At 42.7% G+C, this 14,538-nt stretch overlaps 1 protein-coding gene across 8 annotated transcripts in view; it reads left to right on the top strand.

The window, feature by feature from the left end:
- The first annotated feature begins 225 nt into the window (after positions 1 to 225).
- tbc1d5 (TBC1 domain family, member 5) overlaps positions 226 to 14,538 on the top strand; it is a 771,220-nt gene continuing 756,907 nt past the window's right edge. For 7 of the 8 annotated variants that reach the window (XM_068011845.1, XM_068011853.1, XM_068011822.1 and 4 more), the window contains exon 1: positions 226 to 329. The gene's annotated coding sequence lies outside the window, so the exon portion shown is untranslated. The other variant, XM_068011828.1, reaches the window with a different exon arrangement.

Here is a 14,538-nt window from a genome sequence, read left to right as displayed (position 1 = left end):
CTGAATTAAGACATAACAATGTTAAGACATATCAACAGAACTAAACACACATTGTAAGAGCAATATATATGTTGCATGCATATGCAAACTTAAAAAAAATTTATGGAAGTGTAAAATGCAGATCATTTTTTTAATGTTGCACTTTCACTGGGAGCACTATCTCCAGCCGGTTATCTGGCGGGGGTGCGCAGGCGTCGTGCCTGTTGTCTGGCGGGGGTGCGCAGACGCAGTGCTGGTTATCTGGCTGTTGGTGACGGTGGTGGCTTGGGGCTGCCGTCTCCTGTCACTGGTACGGGGTTGAAGGAGGTGGAGTCCGTGCGGCGGAGCAGGTAAACAAACAATATCACCTGCCTCGGAAGGCCCGGGTCCCTGGGGTTGATGATGGGGGACTTTGACACACTGCAAGGCTCTAAGCGCCGCATGATATATTGTCAGGCCTAGAACTAAAGGCTTTTACTGAGGTCGAATAAAGCCTGAGGTGAGCTCTTAAGAGGTCCTGCTTGTTCCGACCACCAGTGACTTTATATTATTTCGCGGTAAATGATGAGGCCTTGATTTTTTTTTGAAGAATACATTGACTTGCACAGATAGAGAAAAGCGGGATTTCAGCTGAAACTGGACGAAAATAAACTTTGCTCACCTTCCTATTTCTCTTTTTGTTGTTTATGTATGGCTGTAATTGCTGTGGGTGAGGAAGTGCTTTTTGCGGAGGGTAAATTAATAGTAATATGAGTCCAGTGTAGTTTCTAAAGCAAGTGGAATACGTTCACTGGGACATTTCTGCAGTTTGGAATATGCCCAAAATATATGCAAAATGTTGAGGATTGAGATTTTGTATAAGCAAACTAACTCGCAAATGCTAGTTCATTTTTATCAGTGGAGCTGTGTTCTAGACAGTCTCCTCTCAGAGAAGTGAATTTTATTTCTACCAACTGAGTTAGCTTAAACTGAACAGAGCGCTTTAAAATTTGACCAAATTGTGATTTTTAACTCTACCTGCACTGTAATTCAGCTACAGTATTTTGACAGTATTTGTGTATCATAGCTATGAAACAGATTTGCCTTTTGTACCTCCAATCTAATAGAAGTTGGTGTTGCATTATTATACTTTGCTGGTGTGCTGTTATATAATCAGTTAATAGGGTATAGTAGAAAAAATTTATTACGACCAACATTCTGGATGCATGTATTGTAATTGCAAATTAAATGTTTCCTTCTTCTTTTGGCCTCCTTGTCTCGAGGGTCAATGGGTAAGCGCCTGGAGGTGGTCAGTGGTTTGTGAAGCAGCGCCTGGAGTGGCTATAAAGGCCAATTCTAGAGTGGCAGACTCTTCCACAGGTGCTGCAGATAAAATTGGTTGACAGGGCTGTTACGCAGTTGGCTCTCTCCTTGCGCTTCTGACTTCTTTCCTGCCAACTGCTAAGTCTCTTGGACTTGCCATGCTTTAGCCCCGCCTTTATGATTGCCCGCCAGCTCTGGCGAACACTGGCAACTGACTCCCACGACTTGTGATCAATGTCACAGGACTTCATGTCGCGTTTGCAGATGTCTTTAAAGCGGAGACAAGGACGGCCGATGGGTATGATACCAGTGACGAGCACGCTATACAATGTGTCCTTGGGGATCCTGCCATCTTCCATGCGGCTCACATGGTCAAGCCATCTCAGGCACCGCTGGCTTAGTAGGGTGTATATGCTGAGGATCTTGGCCGTCTCGAGGATCTTAAGTGTTGGAGATACGGTCCTGCCACCTGATGCCAAGGATTCTCTGGAGGCAGCGAAGACGGAATGAATTGAGACGTCGCTCTTGGCTGACGTACGTTGTCCAGGCCTCGCTGCCGTAGAGCAAGGTACTGAGGACGCAGGCTTGATACAGTTGGACTTTTGTGTTCTGTGTCAGTGCGCCATTTTCCCACACTCTCTTGGCCAGTCTGGACATAGCAGAGGAAGCCTTTCCCATGCGCTTGTTGATTTCTGCATCTAGAGACAGGTTACTGGTGATAGTTGAGCCTTGGTAGGTGAACTCTTGAACCACTTCCAGAGTTGTGGTCGCCGATATTTATGGATAGGGCATTTCTGACGTCCTGTCCCATGATGTTCATTTTCTTGAGGCTGATGGTTAGGCCAAATTCGTTGCAGGCAGCCGCAAACCTGTCGATGAATCTCTGCAGACACTCTTCAGTGTGAGATGTTAAAGCAGCATCGTCAGCAAAGAGGAGTTCCCTAATGAGGACTTTCCGTAATTTGGTCTTCGCTCTTAGGCGGGCAAGGTTGAACACCCTTCTTCTGAAGACTTGAACACATGTGAGAGCAGCAGGGAGAAGAAGATCCCAAACAGTATAGGTGCGAGAACACAGCCCTGTTTCACGCCACTCAGGATAGGAAAGGGGTCTGATGAGGCGCCGCTATGCTGAATTGTGCCTTTCATATTGTCATGGAATGAGATGATGATCCGTAGTAGCTTTGGTGGACGTCCGATCTTTTCTAGTAGTCTGAAGAGACCACGTCTGCTGATGAGGTCAAAGGCTTTGGTGAGATCAATGAAAGCAACGTAGAGGGGCATCTGTTGTTCACGGCATTTCTCCTGTAGCTGTCGAAGGGAGAACAGCATGTCAGTAATGGATTAAATGTAATGGCACTGTAAATCAGGAACATTGTGCTTTGCAATTGTAGGTTTAAAAAAACTGACTGAGGTGTCATTCTATGTATCACATAGATGTGAAATGTATCACAAGTGACACATTTTGTTACTCTATAATACATGTTTATTAAAATTACATTTGGAGACATGACAATTTGAGTAGCAATGGCTCCTTAAAGTTTTGTTTCACAACAATCTTCATTAATTATGCAACAGTCTTGAGTAATTATTGCAATTATAAACCACTGTAGATATAACTTTTGTTCTCTTTATGCTTGTTATCTAAACTGTTTGGCCCACTTTAATTGGATAAGTTTAGTTTAGTTTAGAGATACAGCACTGAAACAGGCCCTTCGGCCCACCGAGTCTGTGCCGACCATCGACCACCCATTTATACTAATCCTACACTAATCCCATATTTCTACCACATCCCCACCTGTCCCTATATTTCCCTGCCACCTACCTATACTAGGGGCAATTTATAATGGCCAATTTACCTACCAACCTGCAAGTCTTTTGGCTTGTGGGAGGAAACCGGAGCACCCGGAGAAAACCCACGCAGACACAGGGAGAAATTGCAAACTCCACACAGGCAGTACCCAGAATTGAACCCGGGTCGCTGGAGCTGTGAGGCTGCAGTGCTAACCACTGCGCCACTGTGCTGCCCATAATGGGGATACTGTAGGTTGGTTATGTTATGTGCAAATCCCTCGTGCATGAATCTTACAGTAGTAATAGTGGATCTCTTCATATTGTATTCATTAGCACCTTTCTGGAATTTGTGTTTGAAAACATTGTCAACTTTTCAACATTTAGATTTGTAAATTCAGCTTCTGACTGAAGGATGCCAAGGCCTTGAGGGGGTGCAGAGGAGATTTACCAGAATTATACCATGATGAAGTGCTTCAGTTATGTGGTGAAACGAGAGAAACCAGGATTGTTTTCCTTAGAGCAGAGAAGGTCAAGGAGAGATTATTAATAGAGGTGTACAAAAATTATGAGGAGTTAAGAATAAATAATGATAAACTGCTTCCACTGACAGGAGGATTGGTAACCAGAGGGCACAGATTTAAGATAATTTGCAAAAGAAGATGAGAGATGAGATTTTTTTCACACAGCAAATTGGAATGCATTGCTTTAAAGTGTGATGGAAGAAGATTCCATCGTAACTTTCAAAAGGGAATTGGATATACAGTTCCCACCACTTCTAATGGGTGGGGGACGGGTTCATGTGACTGGTTTGCCCATTATACGTGGTGGCCAGTGTAACAAATTAATTTATAAAAAACATGAAGCTTTGTCTCTCCCCCTTTTGTTCTGCTCTCAGCCACTGCAAAAAAAATTAATATGATGCTCACAAGAAATGCATAAAGCATATATATTAAATTCCTCTGCATGCTTTTTAAATGCAGGCTTTAATCTGGTTGAACAACATGCCCCAAAAAGTCAGATGCACCAAATCTCTCACATTAGGAGTGACAGTCGCTTATAACTTATTTTCTTCTGAGTTTTTGATCATTTTATGCAAAATATTCCCTGCTACAGACAAGCTATACAATGTGGAAGCTTTTCACCTTATGAAGGGCTGATGGGGTTGAGGGACACAGCAGATTGGTCAGTTTCACCTCTGGTGCGTTTTTATCACTGCAGCAGATAAATGCAGGTTGAGTTTCAGCAGATTGCTTTGGAAGGCGTCTGTCTTTTTTACTCATTTGTGAGCAGTAATCACAGGAGTTTTAAAGGCCATGGGGGTGACTGAAAGGACTTAATGACCAGGTTTTCTTACTTTAACAAAGTGCAAACAGCTGCTTGAACTACCCAAAATAGTTGGTGCACTTAGTTTAGGTGATATCTTTGTAATTGACATCTATGTTAATGGTTAGCGCCATTTGTTTGATAGAAATGGCTATCTGGAGTCAGCAGGAATGGTGTAAATGATGGGGACTATATAGTTGAAAAGGAAACAGTTGCACGGCTATCAGAAAAGAGTAGGGGAGCAGAACTAATTGGAAATAAAACCAGAAAATGCTGGAAGTATTCTGGTCTGGCCACATCAATGGAGAGAGAAACAGAGTTAATGTTTGAGGTCGATGGCCTTTCGTCAGAACTGGGAGATGTAAAGATGAAACAGTTTTTAAGCAAGGCAGGGAAAGGGAGGAAAGAGACAAAAAGGAAGGTCTGTGATCAGGTGGAAGGCAGGAGAGATTAAATTACAAAAGGGATAATGGTCAAGGCAAAAGGAGATGGTAATGGGATAAGCAAAGAAACAAAAGATGGTTTTATAGGAGGTGTAAATAGAATCATCATCAACAGCTGCTGTCCAAAACACACAAGAAAGCACAGAGGAAGAAAAATGGGGCAGAGGTTATGATCTGACATTGTTGAACTCAATATTGAGTCTGGAAGGCTGTAAAGTGCCCAATTGAAAGATGAGGCGCTGTCCTCGCAAGCGTTAACTCTGTTTCTCCCTCCACAGATGCTGGCAGACTTGTTAAGTATTTCCAGCATTTTTTGTTTTTATTTTAGATTTCCAGCATTGGCAGTATTTTACTCTAGGATTAATTGGTTATCTGTTACAAAGAATTGGCAGGGGCTGAATGGCCTCCTTCTGTGCTTGATAGTTCAATGATACTATTTATCAGTTGATTGTAATAAAGGTTCACATGTATTTTTTTCAAACATAGGTGATTAGAAAATATGCAATGCCTTTCAAAATCTGTTCGAATAGTATTAAAATACATTTGAAAAGCCCAGAACCTATTTTATTTCCTAAATCAAACATGTATTTTCTGCAAGAAAATCATGTGCGTGAGCAATGTGATTTGGGCCATCTGCCTCTTGAAATGTTTTACAGCATAATGGAAGATTTTTTGCCCCTAAACAGCAGTTCATGCCTTCTGGGTCGTTGTGGATTACCTGTGATTGTTTTCCCTAATTACAAGATAATTTCAATGGCCTGCACATATTTGCTATATTTTGTTTGTTGTTAGTGATGAAATACTGCAGTTCGTAAGGCTATATCCTCAATAATTTATATAATTAGTACTGTGTGCTGAATATACATATCAAAGATACAGGATATGGAAATCCTTATGCTATTAAGAACGCATCTTAAGGTTAGTGTAAAGGCTTTTTTCCCTCATGTAGCATTCATGAATGCAAATCTCTAATTAGTGCAATTTACTTTGTAGTTTTATTTCTTGAAGGAGTCTACGTATATTGTACTAGTATTAATAACGTATTCATCATTTTACATGGCCAAGTACTGAACTTAATTTACACACAGGAAATTAATTTTTTTTTCCATTTCTCTTGTCCTGCCACCTCCTTTTGCTGCTGTGCTGCCTGTTTCTATATAGCAAAAAAGTTTCCATGACTTACCAGCGTTGCCACAAATTGCCAGACAGGATTATTCTGACTATTGGCCTATGTTCAAAGTTCCAGTTTGCACTCATATCAGGATTCCAGTAATTGGTGCCCAATGGGTAATTGTGTGTTTTCATTCACTATGTGATGTGTATTTTATGTGATCCAACTTAACTTTTCATTTAAGCTTTTGTTTTTGCCTTTTTAAAAAAATAGAGTAGGTAGCCCCTCTCTGTAAGGGGAAGCACATGTCTCCCACAAATGAGGACCCCACTAGAAAGAATGCAAGTGGAGTCTTGGTTCTGATGCCCCCTGTGGGATATTGAGCATTACAAGTTGACCATCTTCCCATCTGACCCTGCCTGTCCTGTGACATGATGGCTTTTGAAGTCCTTACAGGAAGATGATGCAAGAAACAGGCTAACAGATAAGAGGAGAGTCATCACATTCCAGAGGGCAATAAAAGCCAGCAAGACCAAAATGGACATCAGGGAGATTAGAATGCTACATAAACAGCTTATTTTGAGTTGGTAGCATTGAGTCAACTTGGTGGGATAATTAATAACTAGAAGGTAAGGACAGAGATGTCCACATGCAGTCCAAATACTAATAAAGATAAAGCACGCTGCCTACCAAAGATAGAGCTCTTAGAAGTCCATCGCCTCATGATTGAGTTTAAGCTTAATAACCTTGAAGTCCATGCTTGTTAATGTAGTACAGTAGAACAATTATACAAGAACAATACTGTTATTAATCACTATGCTAAAACTTGTTTAAAATCACTCGAACCTGAATCATGCAGACGTTATTATTCAAAGACTAGCAGCCTTCCGTTGCAACAATAACTACGAGAAGAAATATGCTAACCACCCCACCACTGCCCTGCATCCCCCTGATTGTGAAATACTCTGCTGATACACTGTGCAGGGTCAGTGTTGCTTGTGATGAATAGCTACGTAGGCAAGGTATTGGAGGATGCCTGACACCTATAGAATTGTACTCTGGCATTATCAAAATTGGATTTTAAAAGATTTGGAAGAGAATTCTCCAAAAAAGACTAATAGTATATGGTCTGTGACTCTTGGACTGTGTCTTGTTCTATGCTTGTGTTCCAAATAACTTTATTGTCTGAATAAAAACTAGAATGGACCCTTTGAGTGGAACATCAGGAGAGGAATGTTAAAACGAGCACAGTACATTCAGTATGTCCACCTTGGCCTGCTATCCGGGTGGTTTTTGAGAGCAAGCATTTACATACATAGGGTATGCAGCACACAAACAAACCAGTCAGCCCAACCAATCCATCCAGCATTTATGCTCCACTCGAGTCTCCTCCAGTCTTTCCTCATTTAACTCTTATCAACATAACCCTCTATTCCCTTCTCCCTCACCTTTTCTAGCTTCCCTTTTAAATGCATCTATTCTATTCACTTCCAACGACTCCCTGTGGTAGTGAGTTCCATGTTCAACCACTCACTGGGCAAAGAAGTTTCTAGTGAATTCCCTATTTGATTTCTTGGTGACTGTCTTATATTAAGGGCCTCTAGCTTTTTTCTTCTCCACAAATGGAAACATTTTGTCTGTGTCTTCTCTATCAAAGCCTTTCATAATTTTAAGACTGCTCTTAGGTCGTCCCTCAGCCTTTTCCTTTCTAGAGAAAAGAGACCCAGCCTGTTCATAAAAACAGGAAGTGCTGGAAATACTCAGCAGGTCAGGTAGCATTTGTAGAAAGAGAAGCTGAGCTAATGTTTTAGGCGACCTTTCATCAGAACTGGCAAAAGGTTAGAAATGTAATAGGTTTTAAGGGCAGAGGGCAGGAGAGATTAAATGACAAAGCTGTCATGGGACAAAGGCAAAGGGAGTGTTAATAGTTGCTGTGAAAGACAAAGCATTAGTCCAGAGAGAGTGTTAATAATGAAATAATGAACAACTCTGTCCAAAAGCACGTGAAAAACCAAGTTTAAGGCAGGCATATGGTTAAAAAATAAAATAAAAAAAAAGACAACTCAGTGTTGAGTCTGAAAGGCTGTCGAGTGCCGAATTGATCTGCGTTTGGTCTCCCCAATGTAGAGGCGACTGCATTGTGAACAAAGACTACAGTATACCAAATAGAAAGAAGTACAAGTAAATCGCTGCTTTGCCTGGAAGGAGTGTTTGGGGCTTTGGATGGTGAGGAGAGAGGAGGTAAGAGGGCAGGTATTATATCTCCTGTGATTGCATGGGAAGGGGATGAGGTGTCAGGGGTGATAGAGGAGTGGACCAGGGTGTCATGGAGGGAATGATCCCTTCGGAATGCTGATGGGAGGAGAAGATGTGTTTGGTGGTGGTATCACGTTGGAGGTGGCGAAAATGGCAGAGGATGATCCTTCGGATGTTGCCTCAACATTGGGGAAACCAAACGCAGATTGGGCGACTGCTTCACGGAACACCTCTGCTCAGTCCGCAAGCATGACCCCAAGCTTCTGGTTGCTTGCCATTTCAACTCATAGCCCTGCTCTGATGCCCACATTTCTGTCCTTGGCCTGCTGCACTGTTCCTTTGAACATCAACGCAAGCTTGAGGAACAGCACTTCATCTTTTGATTAGGCACTCTACAGCTTCTGGACTCAACATTGAGTTCAACAATTTCTGTTAGGGAGGGGAAGGGCTGAGAGCAGAAGTGCGGGAAATGTGTCGGGGGGGGGGTGGATCCTTGGTTGAGGAAAAAGGAAGACATATCAGAAGCACTGTTGTGGAAGGTTGCATCATCAGAACAGATGCGTCAGAGATGGAGAACTGGGAGAATGCAATTGAGACCTTACAGGAAGCAGGGTATGAGGAAGTGTAGTCAAGGTGGCCATGGGAGTCGGTGGGCCTATAATGAAAATTAGGGGACAGCCTGTCCTCAGAGATGGCAACAGAGAAGTGGTGAAAGGGAAGGGAGGTGTCAGAGATAGACCATGTAAATGAGAGAGAGAAGGGTGGAAATTGGAAGTAAAGTTGATGAAGTTTTCCAGTTCGGGTCGAGAGCAGGAAGCAGCATCGATATCCCCTGAAGGTTATATCCCCACATTTCTGGTATCGTCTGTGTAAATCGTATTTGCACCCTCTCTGGTGCCTCTATATCTTTTTTTATAGTATGATGCCCAGAATTATATGCAGTATCCCAGGTAAAGGCCTGCTACCCGAACCCGACGGGGCCCGACGACGTGTCGGGTTCGGGTCGGGCGCCTCTTCCGGTCTGGCTTTTGGGGTCGGTCCGGGTCCGGGTCGTGATCGGGCCGGACACACACGTTAAGTGCTCTGCTGGTAAGTGTTCAAAATAAAAAAACTTAACTGAGCTGGGAGTCTGGGACAAAATTGAGTCTGCGCAGTGAGCGAGTGACATCACTATGATGTCATCACACATGCGCTGCAGCTTCGTGGAGCTTCCCAGTCAGAAGGTAAGTAAAGGAATGCTCGGGCTCGGCTCGGGTCGAGTGGGGTTGGGCTCGGGCCGGGTCAGGCCTGGGTCCGCTGTTGATCGGTTGGGTTCTTTTTCCCGACTTAAGCAGGCCTTTAATTCCAGGTGAGATCTAACCAAGGTTTGATACACATTTAGCATAACTTCTTTACTTTTCAATTCTGCCCTTCTAGAAATAAATCCGCGTGCTTGGTTTGCTTTTTTATGGCTTTGTTAACCTGTGCACTACTTTTAGAGATTTGTGTATTTGTACTCCCAGATTACCATTGTTTTAAAGTTCTTTTGTAACGTATCAATTATGGAGTAATAGAGGGTAGAACATGATTGTAGTGCTGGAGATTTTTTCTGTACCATAGAATTTTAGCAAACGACATTAGAAGGCAGGCGAAACAAAGATGAGCATCAACTACGTTTAGAATGCAGAATAATGTCAAGAAGAATAGGTTAAGGGCACTCTACCTGAATGCACGCAGCATTTGCAACAAGGTAGATGATTTTAAGGCACAAATAGAGGTAAATGGGTTTGATCTAATTGCCATTACGGAAATGTGGCTACAGGGTGACCAAGACTGCGAACTGAATATTCAAGGATATTCGACATTTAGGAAGGACGGGCAAAAAGGAAAAGGAGGTCGCGTTGCACTGATAATAAGGGATAGGATCTCAGATCGGAAGAACAAAATGTGAAATCCGTTTGGGTAGAGCTAAGAAATAGCAAGGGACAGCAAACATTGGTAGGAGTTGTATTTCAAAGTGATTCCTGACAACGCAGAGACCCGCTGACTGCATCAGAGTGTGCCAAGCTGTGCACATGCGCAGCTATATCTTGCCAGGACTTAGAGGCACATATGTGGGATGACGTCATCGCGCAGCGGGAATGTCACTGTGTATCCATGCCAGGTCCATCTTCGATAAAGCTCAGCTGGAGGAAGCGGCTGAATGGGAGACTTTGAGGCTAGAGCGCTCCCCCCTCAGCAACTCGCTGCAGGCCTTGACGCTTCCTCCCCTCAGCCACTTGCACCAGATCTTGCTGCTCCCACCCCACTCCCCTAGCTGACTTGTTCTTCGCTTCGTGCCACCCCGCTTGCTCCCCGCTTTCACCCCCACCCCCCCCAGCCACTAGCTCTGGGCCACGTCGCTTCCCTCCTCTCAGCCACTCGCTCCAATGTCGCCCCATCACCCCTTGCGACCAGCATTGCTGCTTTGAGCGGCGCCTGGTGACTGATGAAATGTGGGAGTGAGTGGCCGAGGGGAGGGAAGCGGCGCGACCTAGAGCTAGTGGCTGGGGCGGGGAGTAAGCGGCTGGAGACAGGCTGGCGCGAATGGGAATCAATCGGCCAGGGAAGTTGGGGCAGGGGGGAGGAGCGAGGTCTGGAGTTTGCGGTTGAGGGGGGGGGAAGCGAGTTGCCAACGGGGGAGAGTGGTCAGTGCGGGAGCTAGTAGCTGTGTTCAAGTGAAATCAGTCCTGGTCAGTCATATAAACGAATCACAATGACGAATTGGCAGCACATTTTATACTTTGCCCGATCTTCTTTTCCATTGATCGGGGTGCCAATTCACTATCTTCCAATGGAAATTCAATCATAAAATTACTTTTGTATTTAATAGGATTACTGGAATATTAAATGGATCTGAGGATTACAGTTAGTATCCTATAACTACATAGTAGCATATTACTGGGTTTCTATCCAACTTAATGTAAGTTTAGTTTGCTAGAACGATCTAGCCATCAGCATTCCTGTGATAAATTGAGCAGCGCCATCTTTAATCCTGGCAGCTGCCTGAACGTCGCAGACACTGATGTTCCAGTTGAAGAGCCTGCATTTGCACATGTGCAAGTACTGCGTCACCTGGTGGTTGTGTTGTCAGTAAACTCAGCCGTTGTTTATAGGCCAGCAAACAGTAGTGGTAGTGCGGGGCACGGTACTAATCAGGAGATTAGAGAAGCATGGAGCATGGGTAATACAATAGTCATGGGTAAATTCAATCTGCAAATAGACTGGCTAAACCTAATGAGCACTAATACTGTGGAGGACGAGTTGCTGGAATGTGTTAGGGATGGTTTTCTAGAGCAGTATGTTGAGTACTCTACAATAGAGCAGGCTATTTTAGATCTAGTATCATGTAACGAGAAATGGTTAATTAATCTTGCAAAACAATCTTTAGGGATGAATGACCATAATATGATAGAATTTTACATTATGTTTGAAAGTGAAAGTAGTTCAATCTGAAGCCAGGGTGTTAAATTTGAACAAAGGAAATTATGAAGGTATGAGGGGAAAACTGGCTTAGGTGGACTGGGTAAATACATTAAAAGATATGACAATACATAGGCAATGGATAGTCTTGAAAGAATTATTACATAGTTTACAGCAACTTATACATTCCTTCAAGGTACAAAAACGCTAAAAGAAAAGACAGTCAACCGTGGCTAACAATGGAAGTTAAGGATTGTATTAGATTAAAAGAAAAGGCCTGTAAAGTTGCCAGAAGTAATAGTAAACCTAAGGATTGGGAGAATTTTAGAATTCAGCAAAGGAGGACCAAGAAACTGATAAAGAAGGGGAAAATAGAATGTGAATGTAAACTAGCAAAAAACATAAAAACAGACTTTTTTTATTCATTCATGAGATGTGGGCGTCGCTGGCTAGGCCAGCATTTATTGCCCATCCCTAATTGCCCTTGAGAAGGTGGTGATGAGCTACCTTCTTGAACCGCTGCAGTCCATTTGGGGTAGGTATACCCACAGTGCTGTTAGGAAGGGAGTTCCAGGATTTTGACCCAGCGACAGTGAAGGAACGGCGATATATTTCCAAGTCAGGATGGTGTGTGACTTGGAGGGGAACTTGCAGGTGGTGGTGTTCCCATGTATTTGCTGCCCTTGTCCTTCTAGTTGGTAGAGGTCGCGGGTTTGGAAGACTGTTAAAGCTTCTATGGGTACGTAAAAAGGAAACGTTTGGCTAAGACAAATGTGGGTCCATTACAGGCAGAGTCAGGAGAATTTATAGTGGGGAATAGAGAACTGGCAGGGAAGCTAAATGATTACCTGTGTCTGTCTTCACTGAGGAAGGTACAAGAAATCTCCCTGAATTAAAGTTCCAAGGGATTAGAGAGAATGAGGAATTGAAGGAAATTAGTAAGAAGGTTGTATTGGAGAAATTAATGGGACTGAAGGTTGATAAGTCCCCGGGACCTGATATTCTACATCCCAGTGTTGAAAGAGATAGTGGATGCATTGGTGATCATCTTCCAAAATTCTATAGATTCTGGAATGGTTCCTGCAGATTAGAAGGTAGCAAATGTCATCCCACTATTTAAGAAGGGAGGGAGAGAGAAAACAGGGAACTACAGACCTGCTAACCTTATATCAGTAGTAGGGAAAATGTTAGAATCTATTCTAAAGAATGTGATAAGTGGACGCTCGGATCATAATGATCTGATTGGGCATAGTCAACATGGATTTATGAATAGGAAATCATGTCTGACGAACCTGTTGGGAGTTTTTTGAGGATGTTACTAACAGAATTGATAAAGTGGAGTCCTTTCACATTCTACCCGACTACTCTACTGAAAGAGCTAACTTATGCTGGGTTATTGTTTCATGAGTGTTCTCTTTTTTTCCCTGTGTGACCTCAGATAGTGATTGTTCCTCCAAAGACAAATTTAATTCTGTGTTTTCCTAACATCCACATCTACATAGTTACAGCACGTGTTATAGGATAGCCAACTAACTCTGGAATTGGAGAATCTGGAACCGGTAATGTGCACTTAGCTCTGCTCAGCATTTTCAAACCGGTATAAAGCTAGTCAAAAAAACTAAGTTAGAAGTCATGGTCAGTTTTGTAGATGGGAGCAGGAAGTTACTAAGGGATAAGAAAAAGCTCTCTGAGTGAGCAAAACCATAGTGGGTTTGCTACTCTTGCTTAATTTACTGACTTTCGCAAGGCTGATTAGATATTTAAATTTGTAGATTGTGCAAAATTGTATGGGAGGGTTAATTCGCCTGTAAGAGAGGATCGGATTTAGACACTGATAGCTAAAGGAAAGTATCCTTTCCTGCAATTATATGAATACTTTTACAGTCTCTCATTATAACAATTTATCTTTAGAGAAAATTGGTTGTGTTGCTTTCAATCCCATGATCCAGAAGTGGGGTAATTCTTTCCTGTTAGCCATTGAGATTAGAGAATGATCTCTGGTTTACAAAAGTCTTTGTTTTTGACCCCCCCCCCACCCCCAAATTATCATGGGTGTAGGCCCCAAGGGCCATAGTGCAGCACTAACAATTGGCAAGAGTAGGAGAGACGATGAGATGAATCCTGAAGTTTATAATGCCTGCATTTTGTTTCAATTTCAAACTTATTGCCACCTTTTTTTAACCATGCTCCAGTTTCTCACCCTTTTGTTTAAATGTGCATTTTCGTCTTCAGTTCTGATGAAGGATGCATGTCTGAACCATCAAAACCTGTCTATTTCCTTACAGATGCTGGCTGACCTGTGTGCTTCTGCTTCCATTTCAGTTAACCAATAAATGATTGTTAGATGTTACGAAGCTTTTGTTTTAGAACCCTATTGCTTTTTTCCTAAAACCTACACTGAGTAGAGTGTTCCACAGTTTTGATATCCTGGGAAAGAATGAGCTCAACTAGGAGATTGTGTGATGTGTGTGGATTTCAATGTGTTTGCAGCTGTGAACTAGCAAGCTGATAGTTGAGATGTAGTACTGGCAAGAGTTGGAGCAAGTGACTTGTTATTGCTCGGGGTTTGCAGCATATTACTCCATACCAAGTCACTTATCCTAACCAAAGTGATATCAATCGTGAAAGAGGAGAAATGTTGCATTGGGGAATGGTGTAGGTGTAGAATTGGAAGCTAGAGATGGGAAAAGAACTGCACATTAGATGGCAAGTTTTTTATCTTGTACTTTATCTAGGTGTATACATAAATTGTTGGAAGGGGAGTAGTATTAAAGACTTGAATGAATTTGGGATTTATAGAATTGTAGGAGTTTTTGAGGGGTAAAGGTCTTTCTGGTATTTAAAAAAAAAAGTTTCTTTGAAGTAGCTTTAGCAAGGCTGTTCTCAATGCTG

Source organism: Heterodontus francisci, chromosome 2 (assembly GCF_036365525.1).
Source record: "Heterodontus francisci isolate sHetFra1 chromosome 2, sHetFra1.hap1, whole genome shotgun sequence".
In the NCBI taxonomy this organism is placed as follows: Eukaryota; Metazoa; Chordata; class Chondrichthyes; order Heterodontiformes; family Heterodontidae; genus Heterodontus; species Heterodontus francisci.
The sequence above is the reverse complement of the archived record's forward strand: the minus strand, read 5'-3'. Positions and strand labels throughout refer to the sequence as shown.